This window comes from Homalodisca vitripennis, chromosome 7 (genome assembly GCF_021130785.1).
Source record: "Homalodisca vitripennis isolate AUS2020 chromosome 7, UT_GWSS_2.1, whole genome shotgun sequence".
NCBI classification, from domain to species: Eukaryota; Metazoa; Arthropoda; class Insecta; order Hemiptera; family Cicadellidae; genus Homalodisca; species Homalodisca vitripennis.
This window is the reverse complement of record NC_060213.1, coordinates 121932042-121950719: the sequence shown is the minus strand read 5'-3', so window position 1 is coordinate 121950719 and position 18678 is coordinate 121932042.

Below are 18678 nucleotides of genomic sequence, written 5' to 3'. Positions count from 1 at the left end.
AACAATCTTACCCCAATACACATTACTTACAATCTCTTTTTTACTATAGCAGGTGTCTAATTTTAAAGGTATAATAAATATGTGTCCAATTATATGTCAATGGCAATCATAGAAAATTAATGTGGGAGTGGCTGAGACACTGGGATGTTTAGGAATTATAAAATAACTTCAAAGTATAAAGATCTAGGAATATTTCCTCAGGAGACTGATAAGCTGTGAGAACTCATAAAATAATGTATTCTAACTTAAAACCTACTAGGTGCAATTTTTAGATTTGTCTTTCAAAATTTTGATGGAGGTTTTGAGCCCTCCCCATTATTATATGCACATGCACCCATACGCAATTTTTATTTTTGTCCTCAAGAAGTTATCTATATATATATATATATATATATATATATATATATATATATATATATATATATATATAAATGAATGTTTGTGTGTTAACATTTAAAATTTAGAAAATTTTTATTATAAAGTGCTTGATCAGTAGTGTAATTCAGATTGCATGCAAGACGCCATTGCCTAATTTTAAATTTAGATTGCACCAATGATCAATGAACTATCTAATGCAATGAAAATACTATTAAACGCTATTATGAAAACAACCTCATTGTACAAATCCGTGAATGTTTGCACATAAGATAATCTAATTTGGTTACATCGAAGGTAAATGAAAAAAGCCGAAAGAAGACACTTTATGATCGAAACTGGGTTTCTTTGATAAATTTTCTATCACGACTATCAATTATCTCAGCAATGTTTAGGATGTGATAGAAACATAATAAGTGAATATAGTGTACTGTTTTCAACGGGAAAGCCGCGGGCAACTGCTAGTTAAGCTATAAATAAAGGTGTTCTAAGTTAAAAAAACTACATGGTGCAATTTTTAGGTCTGTATTACAAAATTTTGGAGGGGGATTGGCCCCCCCTAATATACGCTCATGTACCGTACCCAAACGCCATTTTTGCCTTTTCCTAAGGAAGTTGTTCAGCTATAAATAATTAGTTATACATAAAGGTATTCTAAGTTAAAAAAAACTACTTGGTGCTATTTTTAGGTTTGTATTACAAAATTTTGAAGGGAGGGATGAGCCCCCCCCCATATACGCACATGTATCCAAATGCTATTTTACTTTTTTTAGGGGTGTAAAAGTGCATGAGGATAATTACGACATAGTTCTTAAGGATCGTTTCACTGCAGCTCGATCTTAAGCAAAATAAGTGAGTTGAACATACTTTTACCTATGCTTTGTGTAAAAGACCAAACCGCCATCAAGCAGCTGAGATTGCTGTTGCAGCCGACCAATCTAAGTTGAGAATAAGATGAGACCACCGATCAGAGTAGTTGCCCGATTTGCCGACAGGGTGTGCTGGTGACATCCATTCATAAACTTAGCCAGCTAATATAACTTCATTCATAAACCAAGTTCAGTAATGAAACTTACTATCCTAGAACGGAACGTGCCACAACAAACCCCCCTCCCCCCCTTTCACAAACACACCCCATACAGACATTACCAACGCTCGCTTGCTCGACCACAACTTGAAATTGCCTGCATGTATAACACCTTAACGGACTACAAGTTCAGTGAAGGATGTTTCTCGTACATCACCTGGTTTAGATAGTAAATGGTAAAACAGGAGTAAAATTTCATACTTGTTTATTATACAGTTGTCACTTTAAAATTATGATCGAGTAATGATGTTTTGTTGCTGATCTGATACTCAAGCCCAGAAACATTAATCACAGTTTTCTAGTCTAGACGCAGGTGATTGTTTTTTTTTTTTTAATGTGAAAATCTTATTCTCAAACCGAGATTCGAATTCTGAGAGACACCAATGTCTCAGTCACCAGGAACAGCACGAAAGAGTAGTACATCAAATACAATAATATTATATCTATTACTACTATTACTATTATATCTATTACTACTACAGTTCGTACTATTAAAATTACAATTACAATTTATTAAAATAAATCAATCAAAAACATCTTTATTTCCATTATAGTACAAAACTTTACTAATCGTAGGAGCACAATTTTACATTTAAAATATAAAATTAAAAAACTTGATTTTTTTTATTTTTAATTTTTAAAATTTTGTACTGTGTTTTTTTGTTTTAAAGTGTGATTTTTTCAAGGTTTTATATTATAAACACTTCTTGCTGTATTTTTTTTAAATTTGAAAATATAATTGTTCACAGCCAAACGCTTATTATATTTTATCGTAAAGTCATTTTATCGGTGTTATTATAAGTAAATTATAAAAAATGTATAATTCTAAAATGCTTTCGAATGTGTATTGAATTAGACACTTCCTATAAATCTAATACAAAAAAATAGAGAGTAAAAGTACTTCAAGTTAGGTGGGTAACATCTAGAAAGCCCCTTCGCCTCAGCACTACCAATGACCTTGAGTTTCGAAAAATCATTGAAATCGCGACACGTATCTTATGAGTGCCGTTTAAAACAGTACAAAAAGTATCATACCCACTACAAAAGTCGTCTACCAAGTTATCAAGAGATGTCAGGCGCATGTGCGCAATTATGTACCAGACGAAAACACACGTCACTGGCAGGCGGATAAGCTCAAGTTAATTACAATTTGTGATAATATCCCGGATTAAACTTGCTGATGCCGCGATTGTCTGACGTCACGAGTGCTGTTGTCAGCAGACTGTACAAAAGCGACGAGTTTTTCTATTACGGCTGAGTTAACAAGATTCACCTGGCACTACAGAGCCTATTCTGAATGAAAGAGTTTGGATTAAAATTAATGGCGCTATAAATGGAATTAATCTGGGGATAAGTTTCACTTAGACGACGCTGCCTTTCACGCTACACCTTGGATGACGCGAGTCAGACGTCAAGCCTGGCTGTTGAAGGTATTATACTGTTCTGGATACCGACTATTACAGTATTCTGTTGTATAGATATGTGTTACACTGTAGTAGATACTGTTTCCCAGATACGTCATAATTACAGAAAAGTAGTGTTATATAGGTATAACAAATAATTATATAAAATGTCCGAAATACTGTTATCCTTTCAAATTATCCACCGTTGTTAACAAACTTTTAAACATTTTACATTACAGTATTCTGTAGTATAGATACGTGTTATACTGTAGTAGATACTGTTTCCCAGATACATCATAACTACAGAAACGCAGTGTTATATAGCTATAACAAATAATGATATAAAATGTCCAAAATACTGTTATCCTTTCAAATTATACACCGTTGTTTAACAAACTTTTAAACATTTTACATTACAGTATTCTGTAGTATAGATACGTGTTATAGTGTAGTAAATACTGTTTCCCAGATACATCATAACTACAGAAACGCAGTGTTATATAGCTATAACACATAATGATATAAAATGTCCAAAATACTGTTATCCTTTCAAATTATACACCGTTGTTAACAAACTTTTAAACATTTTACATTACAGTATTCTGTAGTATAGATACGTGTTATAGTGTAGTAAATACTGTTTCCCAGATGCATCATAACTACAGAAACGCAGTGTTATATAGCTATAACACATAATGATATAAAATGTCCAAAATACTGTTATCCTTTCAAATTATACACCGTTGTTAACAAACTTTTAAACATTTTACATTACAGTATTCTGTAGTATAGATACGTGTTATACTGTAGTAGATACTGTTTCCCAGATACGTCATAATTACAGAAACGTAGTGTTATATAGGTATAACAAATAATGATATAAAATGTCCAAAATACTGTTATCCTTTCAAATTATACACCGTTGTTAACAAACTTTTAAACATTTTACATTTCAGTATTCTGTAGTATAGATACGTGTTATACTGTAGTAGATACTGTTTCCCAGATACTTCATAATTACAGAAACGTAGTGTTATATAGGTATAACAAATAATGATATAAAATGTCCAAAATACTGTTATCCTTTCAAATTATACACCGTTGTTAACAAACTTTTAAACATTTTACATTTCAGTATTCTGTAGTATAGATACGTGTTATACTGTAGTAGATACTGTTTCCCAGATACGTCATAATTACAGAAACGTAGTGTTATATAGGTATAACAAATAATGATATAAAATGTCCAAAATACTGTTATCCTTTCAAATTATACACCGTTGTTAACAAACTTTTAAACATTTTACATTACAGTATTCTGTAGTATAGATACGTGTTATACTGTAGTAGATACTGTTTCCCAGATACGTCATAATTACAGAAACGCAGTGTTATATAGCTATAACAAATAATGATATAAAATGTCCGAAAATACTGTTATCCTTTCAAATTATCCACCGTTGTTAACAAACTTTTAAACATTTTACATTACAGTATTCTGTAGTATAGATACGTGTTATACTGTAGTAGATACTGTTTCCCAGATACTCATAATTACAGAAACGTAGTGTTATATAGGTATAACAAATAATTATATAAAATGTCCGAAATACTGTTATCCTTTCGAATTATCCACCGTTGTTAACAAACTTTTAAACATTTTACATTACAGTATTCTGTAGTATAGATACGTGTTATACTGTAGTAGATACTGTTTCCCAGATACGTCATAATTACAGAAACGTAGTGTTATATAGGTATAACAAATAATGATATAAAATGTCCGAAATACTGTTATCCTTTCAAATTATACACCGTTGTTAACTAACTTTTAAACATTTTACATTTCAGTATTCTGTAGTATAGATACGTGTTATACTGTAGTAGATACTGTTTCCCAGATACGTCATAATTACAGAAAAGTAGTGTTATATAGCTATAACAAATAATGAAATAAAAAGTCCGAAATACTGTTATCCTTTCGAATTATCCACCGTTGTTAACAAACTTTTAAACATTTTACATTTCAGTATTCTGTAGTATAGATACGTGTTATACTGTAGTAGATACTGTTTCCCAGATACGTCATAATTACAGAAACGCAGTGTTATATAGCTATAAACAAATAATGATATAAAATGTCCGAAATACTGTTATCCTTTCAAATTATCCACCGTTGTTAACAAACTTTTAAACATTTTACATTACAGTGTTCTGTGGTATAGATACACGTTATACTGTAGTAGATACTGTTTCCCAGATACATCATAACTACAGAAACGCAGTGTTATATAGCTATAACAAATAATGATATAAAATGTCCGAAATACTGTTATCCTTTCAAATTATACACCGTTGTTAACAAACTTTTAAACATTTTACATTACAGTATTCTGTAGTATAGATACGTGTTATAGTGTAGTAAATACTGTTTCCCAGATGCATCATAATTACAGAAACGCAGTGTTATATAGCTATAACACATAATGATATAAAATGTCCGAAATACTGTTATCCTTTCAAATTATACACCGTTGTTAACAAACTTTTAAACATTTTACATTACAGTATTCTGTAGTATAGATACACGTGTTATACTGTAGTAGATACTGTTTCCCAGATACGTCATAATTACAGAAACGTAGTGTTATATAGGTATAACAAATAATGATATAAAATGTCCAAAATACTGTTATCCTTTCAAATTATACACCGTTGTTAACAAACTTTTAAACATTTTACATTACAGTATTCTGTAGTATAGATACGTGTTATAGTGTAGTAAATACTGTTTCCCAGATACATCATAACTACAGAAAACGCAGTGTTATATAGCTATAACAAATAATGATATAAAATGTCCGAAATACTGTTATCCTTTCAAATTATACACCGTTGTTAACAAACTTTTAAACATTTTACATTACAGTATTCTGTAGTATAGATACGTGTTATACTGTAGTAAATACTGTTTCCCAGATGCATCATAACTACAGAAACGCAGTGTTATATAGCTATAACACATAATGATATAAAATGTCCAAAATACTGTTATCCTTTCAAATTATACACCGTTGTTAACAAACTTTTAAAACATTTTACATTACAGTATTCTGTAGGTATAGATACGTGTTATACTGTAGTAGATACTGTTTCCCAGATACGTCATAATTACAGAAAACGTAGTGTTATATAGGTATAACAAATAATGATATAAAATGTCCAAAATACTGTTATCCTTTCAAATTATACACCGTTGTTAACAAACTTTTAAACATTTTACATTTCAGTATTCTGTAGTATAGATACGTGTTATACTGTAGTAGATACTGTTTCCCAGATACTCATAATTACAGAAACGTAGTGTTATATAGGTATAACAAATAATGATATAAAATGTCCAAAATACTGTTATCCTTTCAAATTATACACCGTTGTTAACAAACTTTTAAACATTTTACATTTCAGTATTCTGTAGTATAGATACGTGTTATACTGTAGTAGATACTGTTTCCCAGATACGTCATAATTACAGAAACGTAGTGTTATATAGGTATAACAAATAATGATATAAAATGTCCAAAATACTGTTATCCTTTCAAATTATACACCGTTGTTAACAAACTTCTAAACATTTTACATTACAGTATTCTGTAGTATAGATACGTGTTATACTGTAGTAGATACTGTTTCCCAGATACGTCATAATTACAGAAACGCAGTGTTATATAGCTATAACAAATAATGATATAAAATGTCCGAAATACTGTTATCCTTTCAAATTATCCACCGTTGTTAACAAACTTTTAAACATTTTACATTACAGTATTCTGTAGTATAGATACACGTTATACTGTAGTAGATACTGTTTCCCAGATACTCATAATTACAGAAACGTAGTGTTATATAGGTATAACAAATAATTATATAAAATGTCCGAAATACTGTTATCCTTTCGAATTATCCACCGTTGTTAACAAACTTTTAAACATTTTACATTACAGTATTCTGTAGTATAGATACGTGTTATACTGTAGTAGATACTGTTTCCCAGATACGTCATAATTACAGAAACGTAGTGTTATATAGGTATAACAAAATAATGATATAAAATGTCCGAAATACTGTTATCCTTTCAAATTATACACCGTTGTTAACTAAACTTTTAAACATTTTACATTTCAGTATTCTGTAGTATAGATACGTGTTATACTGTAGTAGATACTGTTTCCCAGATACGTCATAATTACAGAAAAGTAGTGTTATATAGCTATAACAAAATAATGAAATAAAAAGTCCGAAATACTGTTATCCTTTCGAATTATCCACCGTTGTTAACAAACTTTTAAACATTTTACATTTCAGTATTCTGTAGTATAGATACGTGTTATACTGTAGTAGATACTGTTTCCCAGATACGTCATAATTACAGAAACGCAGTGCTATATAGCTATAACAAATAATGATATAAAATGTCCGAAATACTGTTTATCCTTTCAAATTATCCACCGTTGTTAACAAACTTTTAAAACATTTTACATTACAGTGTTCTGTGGTATAGATACACGTTATACTGTAGTAGATACTGTTTCCCAGATACATCATAACTACAGAAACGCAGTGTTATATAGCTATAACACATAATGATATAAAATGTCCAAAATACTGTTATCCTTTCAAATTATACACCGTTGTTAACAAACTTTTAAACATTTTACATTACAGTATTCTGTAGTATAGATACGTGTTATAGTGTAGTAAATACTGTTTCCCAGATGCATCATAACTACAGAAACGCAGTGTTATATAGCTATAACACATAATGATATAAAATGTCCAAAATACTGTTATCCTTTCAAATTATACACCGTTGTTAACAAACTTTTAAACATTTTACATTACAGTATTCTGTAGTATAGATACGTGTTATACTGTAGTAGATACTGTTTCCCAGATACGTCATAATTACAGAAACGTAGTGTTATATAGGTATAACAAATAATGATATAAAATGTCCAAAATTACTGTTATCCTTTCAAATTATACACCGTTGTTAACAAACTTTTAAACATTTTACATTACAGTATTCTGTAGTATAGATACGTGTTATAGTGTAGTAAATACTGTTTCCCAGATACATCATAACTACAGAAACGCAGTGTTATATAGCTATAACACATAATGATATAAAATGTCCAAAATACTGTTATCCTTTCAAATTATACACCGTTGTTAACAAACTTTTAAACATTTTACATTACAGTATTCTGTAGTATAGATACGTGTTATAGTGTAGTAAATACTGTTTCCCAGATGCATCATAACTACAGAAACGCAGTGTTATATAGCTATAACACATAATGATATAAAATGTCCAAAATACTGTTATCCTTTCAAATTATACACCGTTGTTAACAAACTTTTAAACATTTTACATTACAGTATTCTGTAGTATAGATACGTGTTATACTGTAGTAGATACTGTTTCCCAGATACGTCATAATTACAGAAACGTAGTGTTATATAGGTATAACAAATAATGATATAAAATGTCCAAAATACTGTTATCCTTTCAAATTATACACCGTTGTTAACAAACTTTTAAAACATTTTACATTTCAGTATTCTGTAGTATAGATACGTGTTATACTGTAGTAGATACTGTTTCCCAGATACTCATAATTACAGAAACGTAGTGTTATATAGGTATAACAAATAATGATATAAAATGTCCAAAATACTGTTATCCTTTCAAATTATACACCGTTGTTAACAAACTTTTAAACATTTTACATTTCAGTATTCTGTAGTATAGATACGTGTTATACTGTAGTAGATACTGTTTCCCAGATACGTCATAATTACAGAAACGTAGTGTTATATAGGTATAACAAATAATGATATAAAATGTCCAAAATACTGTTATCCTTTCAAATTATACACCGTTGTTAACAAACTTCTAAACATTTTACATTACAGTATTCTGTAGTATAGATACGTGTTATACTGTAGTAGATACTGTTTCCAGATACGTCATAATTACAGAAACGCAGTGTTATATAGCTATAACAAATAATGATATAAAATGTCCGAAATACTGTTATCCTTTCAAATTATCCACCGTTGTTAACAAACTTTTAAACATTTTACATTTCAGTATTCTGTAGTATAGATACACGTTATACTGTAGTAGATACTGTTTCCCAGATACTCATAATTACAGAAACGTAGTGTTATATAGGTATAACAAATAATTATATAAAATGTCCGAAATACTGTTATCCTTTCGAATTATCCACCGTTGTTAACAAACTTTTAAACATTTTACATTACAGTATTCTGTAGTATAGATACGTGTTATACTGTAGTAGATACTGTTTCCCAGATACGTCATAATTACAGAAACGTAGTGTTATATAGGTATAACAAATAATGATATAAAATGTCCGAAATACTGTTATCCTTTCAAATTATACACCGTTGTTAACTAACTTTTAAACATTTTACATTTCAGTATTCTGTAGTATAGATACGTGTTATACTGTAGTAGATACTGTTTCCCAGATACGTCATAATTACAGAAAAGTAGTGTTATATAGCTATAACAAATAATGAAATAAAAAGTCCGAAATACTGTTATCCTTTCGAATTATCCACCGTTGTTAACAAACTTTTAAACATTTTACATTTCAGTATTCTGTAGTATAGATACGTGTTATACTGTAGTAGTAGATACTGTTTCCCAGATACGTCATAATTACAGAAACGCAGTGCTATATAGCTATAACAAATAATGATATAAAATGTCCGAAATACTGTTATCCTTTCAAATTATCCACCGTTGTTAACAAACTTTTAAACATTTTACATTACAGTGTTCTGTGGTATAGATACACGTTATACTGTAGTAGATACTGTTTTCTATGCCATAAATTATAGATATGTCATAATTACAGACGGTTGGATGTAATTAAAACAGAAAGCATTTGTAATTTTAAATAAAAAACATACCAAAATGGCATATTCAAAATTTTAAAACTCAATAGTTATTCTAACAGCCACGATTTTGTTTTTTCGCCTTCCCTATTGTTGTTTTTAGATGAGCTTCTTGTAATAAGTCTACATTTAGTATATTCCCTTATATACGTAGTTTATTTTTCGAAATGATTCTCCAAGATTTTAAAGCAAAACATCTTGAACATTACATACGATAAAAAAGCTCACACATTCTTATTACATTGTAGGTAAAAAGGTAGTTACAAATCCAATGATTTAAAACTGTGTAGACTTTATTAAGCGACCTACATAAGTTATTCGGTTATTATTATCAAATGTTTCGATTGCTTTTATCCAATGAATAATTCGATATTACAATTTATTTAACTTAAGATACGATTTCATGTTATTAATTACAATGATTTTTTAATGTTAAAATAAAACGATATTGAAGTAACTAATTGTTGTAAGAATTTTAAAATGGTGATGGATATGAGGATATGTCGTGATATATATTTTGAAAGTGACGAGATTTGTTCAAATGGCTTCAAGATGTCGATTTGGCTCCTGGTAAAATCCATTTTATACAAGCGATTGTTTACTACTACCCGGATAAGCTGGAATTGTACTAAGCGGATCGACCTCTCCTTAAAAAAATAAAGTTTATGATTCAGTAGTTAGGTCTAGGGCGAAGTTGGTTTTTTAATTTTTAACGCTACTGTTAATTGTTTTGAATTAAACTTGTAATGTTTGCCTATGTACTATGCTTACAATGTTTTTTTCATGTTGTTAATATTAAAGTCCTTGTAGCCTACGTTTATTAAATAATAACGAAATTGGATAATAGACTATAACAAATTATTCGATAATAAAAATCGAATAACGATTGAAGCCCCATTATTAAAGTCCTCCCCCAAAATGTTATAAACTCGGTTTTCAAATAAAGGAAATTATGCGCTTTTAAAAAGACGAGTACTAAACCATATCAAAGGCCATGTGGCAGCACTGTTTGTCAGACAAAATCACCTATGTTAATTTTAGCTTCTCTAATCAGCTGATTGTAACGGTACTTTTTTGAACTGTACATAACAACCTAACATTGTAGGACCTAAGTCTTTTTGACAGAAAATATATGTTCCCTATGCAAGTAAGACTTTTTATAAATAATTGGTTTCAGATCAGATTCATTACAATATTTTTATTTTAAATGTTTGTTTTATAAGTACTTTCTAATATATACCTCTAGTGATAATACGAGGCTCATATATTACTATAATTATTCGTTTTATTATAATGTATGTGTATAAAAGGCAAAGCCCAACTCATCACTCATCACTATAGTTATCAATTTAACAAAGTAGGACGAGAATCAGAGAGAAAAGCGAGGCCGATAGCTGACAGCAGCCAACCAGCTTCCAGTAATGGGTACAGTGTTGCCGGTCCCACATCCGCCCGTCACTCATCACTCATACCAAAGGCTGCCAGCAGCCAACCAGCTTCCAGTAATCCGTACAGTGTTGCCGTTCCCACATCCACCCGTCACTCATCACTCATACCGATGGCTGCCAGCAGCCTACCAGCTTCCAGTAGTCCGTACATTGTTGCCGTTCACACATCCGCCCGTCACTCATCACTCATACCGATGGCTTCCAGCAGCCAACCAGCTTCCAGTAATCCGTACAGTGTTGCCGTTCCCACATCCGCCCGTCACTCATCACTCATACCGACCTGGATGCTTCACTGTTACTTCTGTGTTCTGTGATACTGTAATAGTCATATAATTCTCCATTTTCGCGATATCCCAGATGTTTATATTTGGCACACATATTCCTCATATCTTAATTAGAAATTTAAAGCATTTTCATCAAAACCAAAACACCCATAGGGGTTGAATTGAGGTTGCAGCCTTGTACTTAATTTTTAAACTTCCCGATGTCATAGAAAGGTGAAATCAACATACACGCGTCTAATTCTGTCAACAGACAAATAAGAAGTAATATGTAATTTTAGTTACAAGGGGCGGAAGTAGACTTTTTTTACTAAAGCAAGATTTCCAGACCGGAGCCTATTTCTTATCGTGGAAACGAGGAAACTTTTATATGTAATATAAATAATCCAAACCAAAAAATGCTTAATGACACACTAGACCTGAAATTATAATCAGTCGAAATTTTGTGAATCTTTTCAAACTCTTAAAAATTATCACTGGGATAATACATACCATGAGCATCTCTACTTCTGATTCAGAATTCGTATAAATCTTTATAATACAACATCATATTTGCCACTAAGGTTACTACGACAAAGTATCACTCCACTCTTGCCTTAAATATTTCATGTATTACTAACTTTATTGGGGCTATTCTTTTAATTTTTATAGAATGTTGAAGAGAAATTTGTGTATTTCATTGTTTATCATAAAATTGTTTCACTTTTTGTTTATTCAGTGATTATTAAGGATTTCCGTATGAAGTAACTATCATTCGATAGGAAATAGCGTGCAAAGCCACAGCCTGTGAAGTCCTGGTAAATATAATAAACCTCGTTATAACGACAATTGGTTCGTTCTTCAACTTTTGCTCTTGAAGGGTTACAGTTACTGTAAGTGCTAAATTTCATAACTCCTTTTAAATGTATCAAAAGAGAAAATAAATAATGGTCCTAACCAAGCTGTCTGTGCCTTAAGGTTTTTATACAGGGTGTAAAAAAGTCCCGCAGGTAAAGCAATAAAACTTGGTACATCTTTACTGCACATATAAATCTAATTTTTGAAGTAACTATAATTCTTTTATCATGTCAAGAAGATGACCCGCAATGAGTCACATCCCCCTGACATCACAAAATTATAGTAGTTACTTCAAACAGTAGATTTATAGGTTCAGTAAATATGTACCAAGTTTTAATTGCTTTACCTGTAATCGTTCGGAAATTTTCAAGCCCATACGGGACTTTTTAAACTCTGTGTAGTGACATTAAGTATCAGGATTGCACAAAATGAAAAGAACGTCCTTATATTTATTCAAAACATTTATAATTGATAAATAGACTATTATTTTGTTAACATGTACAGTAATAGGTTAAATAGCCCAAATGTGAGTTTGGACTACTCTGCGAGTTGCAATGGTCTTAATAAATACAAAAAATCTTTAGATACTGACTCAAAAAACAGTCAAACATTGAACTTTTACCGACTAAGGCAATGACAAAATGGTTGGGTACAAGCAAGATGCAAGGCTACATCAATAGTAAATAAGAACGGTACCTTCTGATAGTTTTTCCAGCGTGGAGACGCAGCCTCGGAGAGAAGACAGCAGGTAGAATCCCAGCAGCGTGGTAACACACGAGGCCGACGCCATCTTGGATACACTAGGGGACAACTCACGCACTGACCGACATTCTGAAACAGCGTTCAATTTTTAATAATTCACTGAGAAAAAGTGAAGATACGTTTAGTGCGTTAAGTGGTATAATATATTTTTGTATCAATTTACAATAACGTGACCATGGAAAGGTGTGTTCATTTCTTTTCCTGAAAACAATAGTGAAGAAAAAATTCGTCGGCAGCGAAAATCAAAGGAGTTAAGATTTTTTGAAATCCTCTGAAAAACTCCGTTTTTGACAGTACCTCTAGCAACACTATCCATATTTGACAGTTTGGTATTACTCCGCGGCTCTCTCAATAAAAGAAGGGACGCCATTTTGAACTATTTTGTTCCTCCGTGTCTATTCTTAACCTCCTAATTCAGTAGTGGTAATGGCACACCTTTGTGTTTGGATGTTCAAAGTGATAAGTTACTGAAATGATGCTGACTAGTACGTTAATCCTGTCAACGATGCCTGCCCGCTGCACAGTGCTGCGCACTGCTTGCTCTTTTAGAAAAAAAATTAACTCGAGCTTGCAAAAGTCAAATTCCAGATCACGTGATGCCCCTGCTCCTTAACGCAATAATGCCCGAAAGGCATCAATATAATACAATAATATACTTTCCCCCAGTTTTATATGCACCTGTGATAATAATACTTGGCTATAAATGCCCAACCTATGAAAAAAGTCCATTTTCCATGGTCACGCTATTGTAAATAAATACCTATATTTTTATGCAAGTGTACTAAATGTATTTAAATATGGACATTTTGTTATATATTATAAAAAGATGAACTCTTATTTAAATACTGATCATCTTTTCATTTTGAAAGAAATTTGCATATTTGTATATCAGACTTCACGTCAGCAATAACTATACTGTTCATTATTGAGGTAGGGGACGCCGCTTCTGAATTGCCTCATGGATATCAGAGTTTATACAGTTTACATTTTACCTATTATCAATTGGACTATTGTTTCCAGTGGTTTTTTTTTCCTTTTTTTGAGGCCTAAGATCTTGCCCTTTATAAGGTGTGGAAGAGAAATTATAGCCCGAGAGTGTAAAAGTACTCTAACCTACCAAACTAGGTCTCCAGTTCTGGATAAAAACCTTCTCATGATTGCTGGAAATTTTAATAATATACACATATTAGTATCATTACATTTATTTCAATATTTAAATCGATATAGTGTTTGCTATATTAAAAATACGTATTTGAAGTTTCTACACATAAGTCTTCTACTCATAATCGTAGTCTTCCCACATTTTTAACATTATTCTGTCAATCCTCACTGGCCGCTGACCTATGCAAGGATCTCATCAAACAGAATAAGGAGGAGAGTCAATACAGTACAAGGTCTATGGTACTGATAAAAAGTGCAACGGTCACAGACAGGACTCGAACCTGCACTATCTCTAACTCAGACTCAAAGTCCAACATCTTAGACCAATCCGCCATCGGCACTCCCAAGCCGAATTCAATGCAAAAGTTGAGTGTAGCTCCATTTCACTTTCCGCTCAGTGCAACGTCAGAAGTCTGATCAGACTTGACACCTGGAATCTTGACGTCCGTCTAAGGAGATCCAAAAACTTTGACGTCGAAAAACGTTAAAACGAACCCTTTTAATCGTTTCGACATTAATTAGATACACATAGACTGAACATGAGTAATTTTTATACCTTCGATTTCGACAAAGACACCAGATTCCAGGAGTCAAGTCTGTGACAGTGTCAGATTTCAGACGCTGCACTAAGTGGAAGTTGAAATACCAGGTCTATAGTCCACCAATCTATAGGGTCTATAGGTCTATATGGTCTATAGTTATTCTCTTTGCTATTTCTGTGTATAGCCATTATTCTCCGTCTCCTATTACGTACTGTTACATAGCTTTTCCTTTGTTACGCTGTTACAAATAGTTTATTCCATGTTACTTTGTTATGTATTTAAATTATGTTCAGTTTTTTTTTATTATTTATTTTTATTTTCTGGTGAGGAAACCGTTTGAAATTATTATAAATTTGATCGTGTATGTTCAGTGTGAGAATTATTATTCTATTTGTGTTGCAACTGACTTTATTATGGTGTGTATGATTTGGTAATTTTAGTATTTATAGTTATAGTTTAGTAAGTGTATTATTGCAGTCTTTCTGGTCAGTTGTTTCTATGTCTTATATTGTCAGCTATGACAATATTTTATCTTATTGTGTGAAATATTGTGTCAAATGTGTTGTAAGAATTATAATGGTTTACCGTTGGAAATGAATAAATGAATGAATAAATGGAGCTAAACTCACGACTATTCTTGTCCATTAAACTTCATTAATATTTTGAAAAATGAGTTATTAAGGACTTACGTTAGTAAAAAATTAAATATCTTTAGACATACATCCTTTTTTTAAAATATTTAAATCTTACTTTTATAAGAGAACTTGACATAGCTTCTGTAAAACGTATGCGGAAAATAATTTATTTTATGTGTTGTAATAACGATAATTTTAATTATTTTATAAAATAATCTTGCTACAAAAGCTTTTATTGTAACATAATAATAAACGTAGTACTAACAGCACAGAAATACATAGTTAGACAACAAGTTCGTTTGAAAATAGACCGATCGTGTATGGTATGTATGAATCCCCTCTATTCAAACGGTAAAACACTGTTGCCAATTTACGTGTATATAAAACTACTGATTCGTTTCAAACTTATGCTACAGTAAACAAAACACCATAAGCTACCGTAAAGAAATGTAATCAAGTTTGACTTTATAAATCTGTTTTGCAGACGACCTGTAAATCAAGCAGTCAGTAAAAAGGCATATTATGTCATCGCGGGAACAGCTGATGGTCAGTAGCGATATGACAAACACTGCCTCATATATCATCAGACTAATTTAAAATGTATTTAAAATTAAAAAATGAGGAATTTCTGACTCTCCTTGTACATGATTAATAAATTAAGAGATTGGATAGCTTTTGTAGGTTTTTTTGTAATTGTTAAAAAAATTAAAGATGTTTTATAAATAACCAAAAATATTGCCCATAATACTAAGTTGGTATGAATTAAGACGTAATGGACAACTATTGGCATAAAATCATAGAACTGGCAAATTCATAACTTACGACTATTTTTTCCTCGCCGTTAGTGCGCAATTATGCATATACAATTTGGGTGCCTATTGCCATTTACTGTAGTATAAATGGTTTTTAACTCTTAAAAGCTATCATTATGGTCATGATTCGATAATAAATGCCTCTTAGAGCATAAAATAAACATAAATAGTTTTTTTAACAGTGGAGACAAATATGCAAAACGGGTATTTTAGGTCTGCTAATCTATATAAGACAATCACTGATCTCACCAACCTCCGTTAATTTAAGGTGGGTCCTTACACTGGCTATACCATAGACCAGTGATTCTCATAAGTGTACCGCAAAAATCCCTAAGTAAGGTCGGGAATTGAACCTGTGACTTCCGCGTCTGAGATTAGCGCCTAGGACAGCACAGCTATCTTGACTTTATGTATTCAATATGCAGAAACCTGACTTAGGACACCCCTGTTCCCGTTCTATTCAACTGGATTGCATGCCACCTATAGGGTTAAGAGATTGAATTGCTTTTTATTTTATTTTGTAATCGTTGAAAAAATGAAAAAAAATATGTTTTATAAATAACCAAAGTATTGCTGTAAAGACTAAATTGGTACGAATGCAGACGTAATAGACTGTTATTGCCATAAAAGTGTAAAGATTTTACATTATCCTTAAGAGTCAGCTATAGAAAAATCAATCTTTAGATCCTTTTCTACATCATAACAATTTTAAACCGCACACTCTTTTGCACCTATATATTTAATTGTAGCGTTTTGAAAGGTTTTTCATTGTGTACCTCGTATCTCGTGTGTTAATAATACATATCGTAACGCTTTGTAGTTGGTCTTGCATTTTAAACGATAAAGTACACAAAGATTTTTTTAAAAATAATCTATAAAAAGATTGGGAAAAAATTAAAAATCAGAACACAGTAAGTAAAACGTACTGTAAAACCACAGATTAGAAATCCTATAAAATATTACACAGGCAACGACCCTTTATGCTCGTACATTCCTCCTATAATTTGTTATGATAACTCGATTATCGTATAGTTCATTATTAAATTCACTCGTCATATGTCCGGGAAAGGATTAAAAAGGTAAAAGTAAACACACTGGAGAGGTGTCTCATGAACACTCGTCGGACTATTATTCTACTGCACTTAACGTTGGACACCTCCCAACAACCGTCTCTGGAGATTTATAAGGAAAAGCACTTAACAAAGAGCCGGAGCCGGACCACTCCTGTCGCTCCAGCCTGTCAGTGTTTGGAGGTGTGATATACAGTATATAGTGTGTTTCACACACAAAACAGCGGTGTATTCTGGAGCAAGATTTACAGGCGGAAATAAAACAGTGTTTTGCGCTTGCCGTAATACAAAATGGCACCCTGCAATGTTTTAAAGCTCCCCGTCTTGTCTTGGCACCTAATTTCTTTCTGGTTACCTGCAGTAGAAAAGCATAATATTATGTTTATTTTCTAAAAAAAAACACTTTTTGTGTACTTACAAATTGAAGGAAAAAGAATTTTTTACGAACTTTTACCATCGTTCAGTGATGATCTTCAATATGATCTCTTCTTCAGGTAAATGACTAAACTAATGCATGAGTACTAATCTAGTAACATAGGTTCATATAGAAAACACACGAGAGTGTTCTGCAAGTATAAGTCAGGAATCATAACAATCATGCTGCGTGTCTACTGCATGCACACTAACTCTAAAACATGTAGTTGGTAAAAACTGAACACTAATATTAATACTGAACTACAGAATACAAGTCATAATACTTCTGCACTCTCCGGCCAACCACATAGAACTGTATGACCGGTTGGCCGGTGGTCTCTCCATTTAGTTTAGTCTTTAACCTGACGAAGAGATCAGATTGCAAATCTCAAAACGTATATTGGAACTAAGGAAAATGTCCGGAACAATCCTGCTTCCTTCACAATCCTTCCATCGCAAAAAATAAAGTACAAATTAAATTTTGTAAACCTGACAATATCCGGATTGAATCTGTAGGTTTATACACGTTAATATAATCTTTATACACGATAATCTCGTTTGTTTAACTACTTTAAGTGAGACCGAGATAATTCGTTTACGTCCAATGTGACATTATACCGGGTGTATCAAAAAGAATGACCAGATTTTGTACGGTAATAATTACGAAACATAAGGCGTACGGGCAAGGAAAGCTATGTATTTGGAATGGGCGTGGCCGGCCTAAAGTTTCATAAAATTGCCGCTAGATGTCGGTCAGTGCGTCTTCTTGGTTTCCAGTCGGAGGCCGACAAGCGGTCCAAGGGACAAGCGATCCTACTTTTCTATTGGAAAAACAGAACGTTACTAATGAGATGG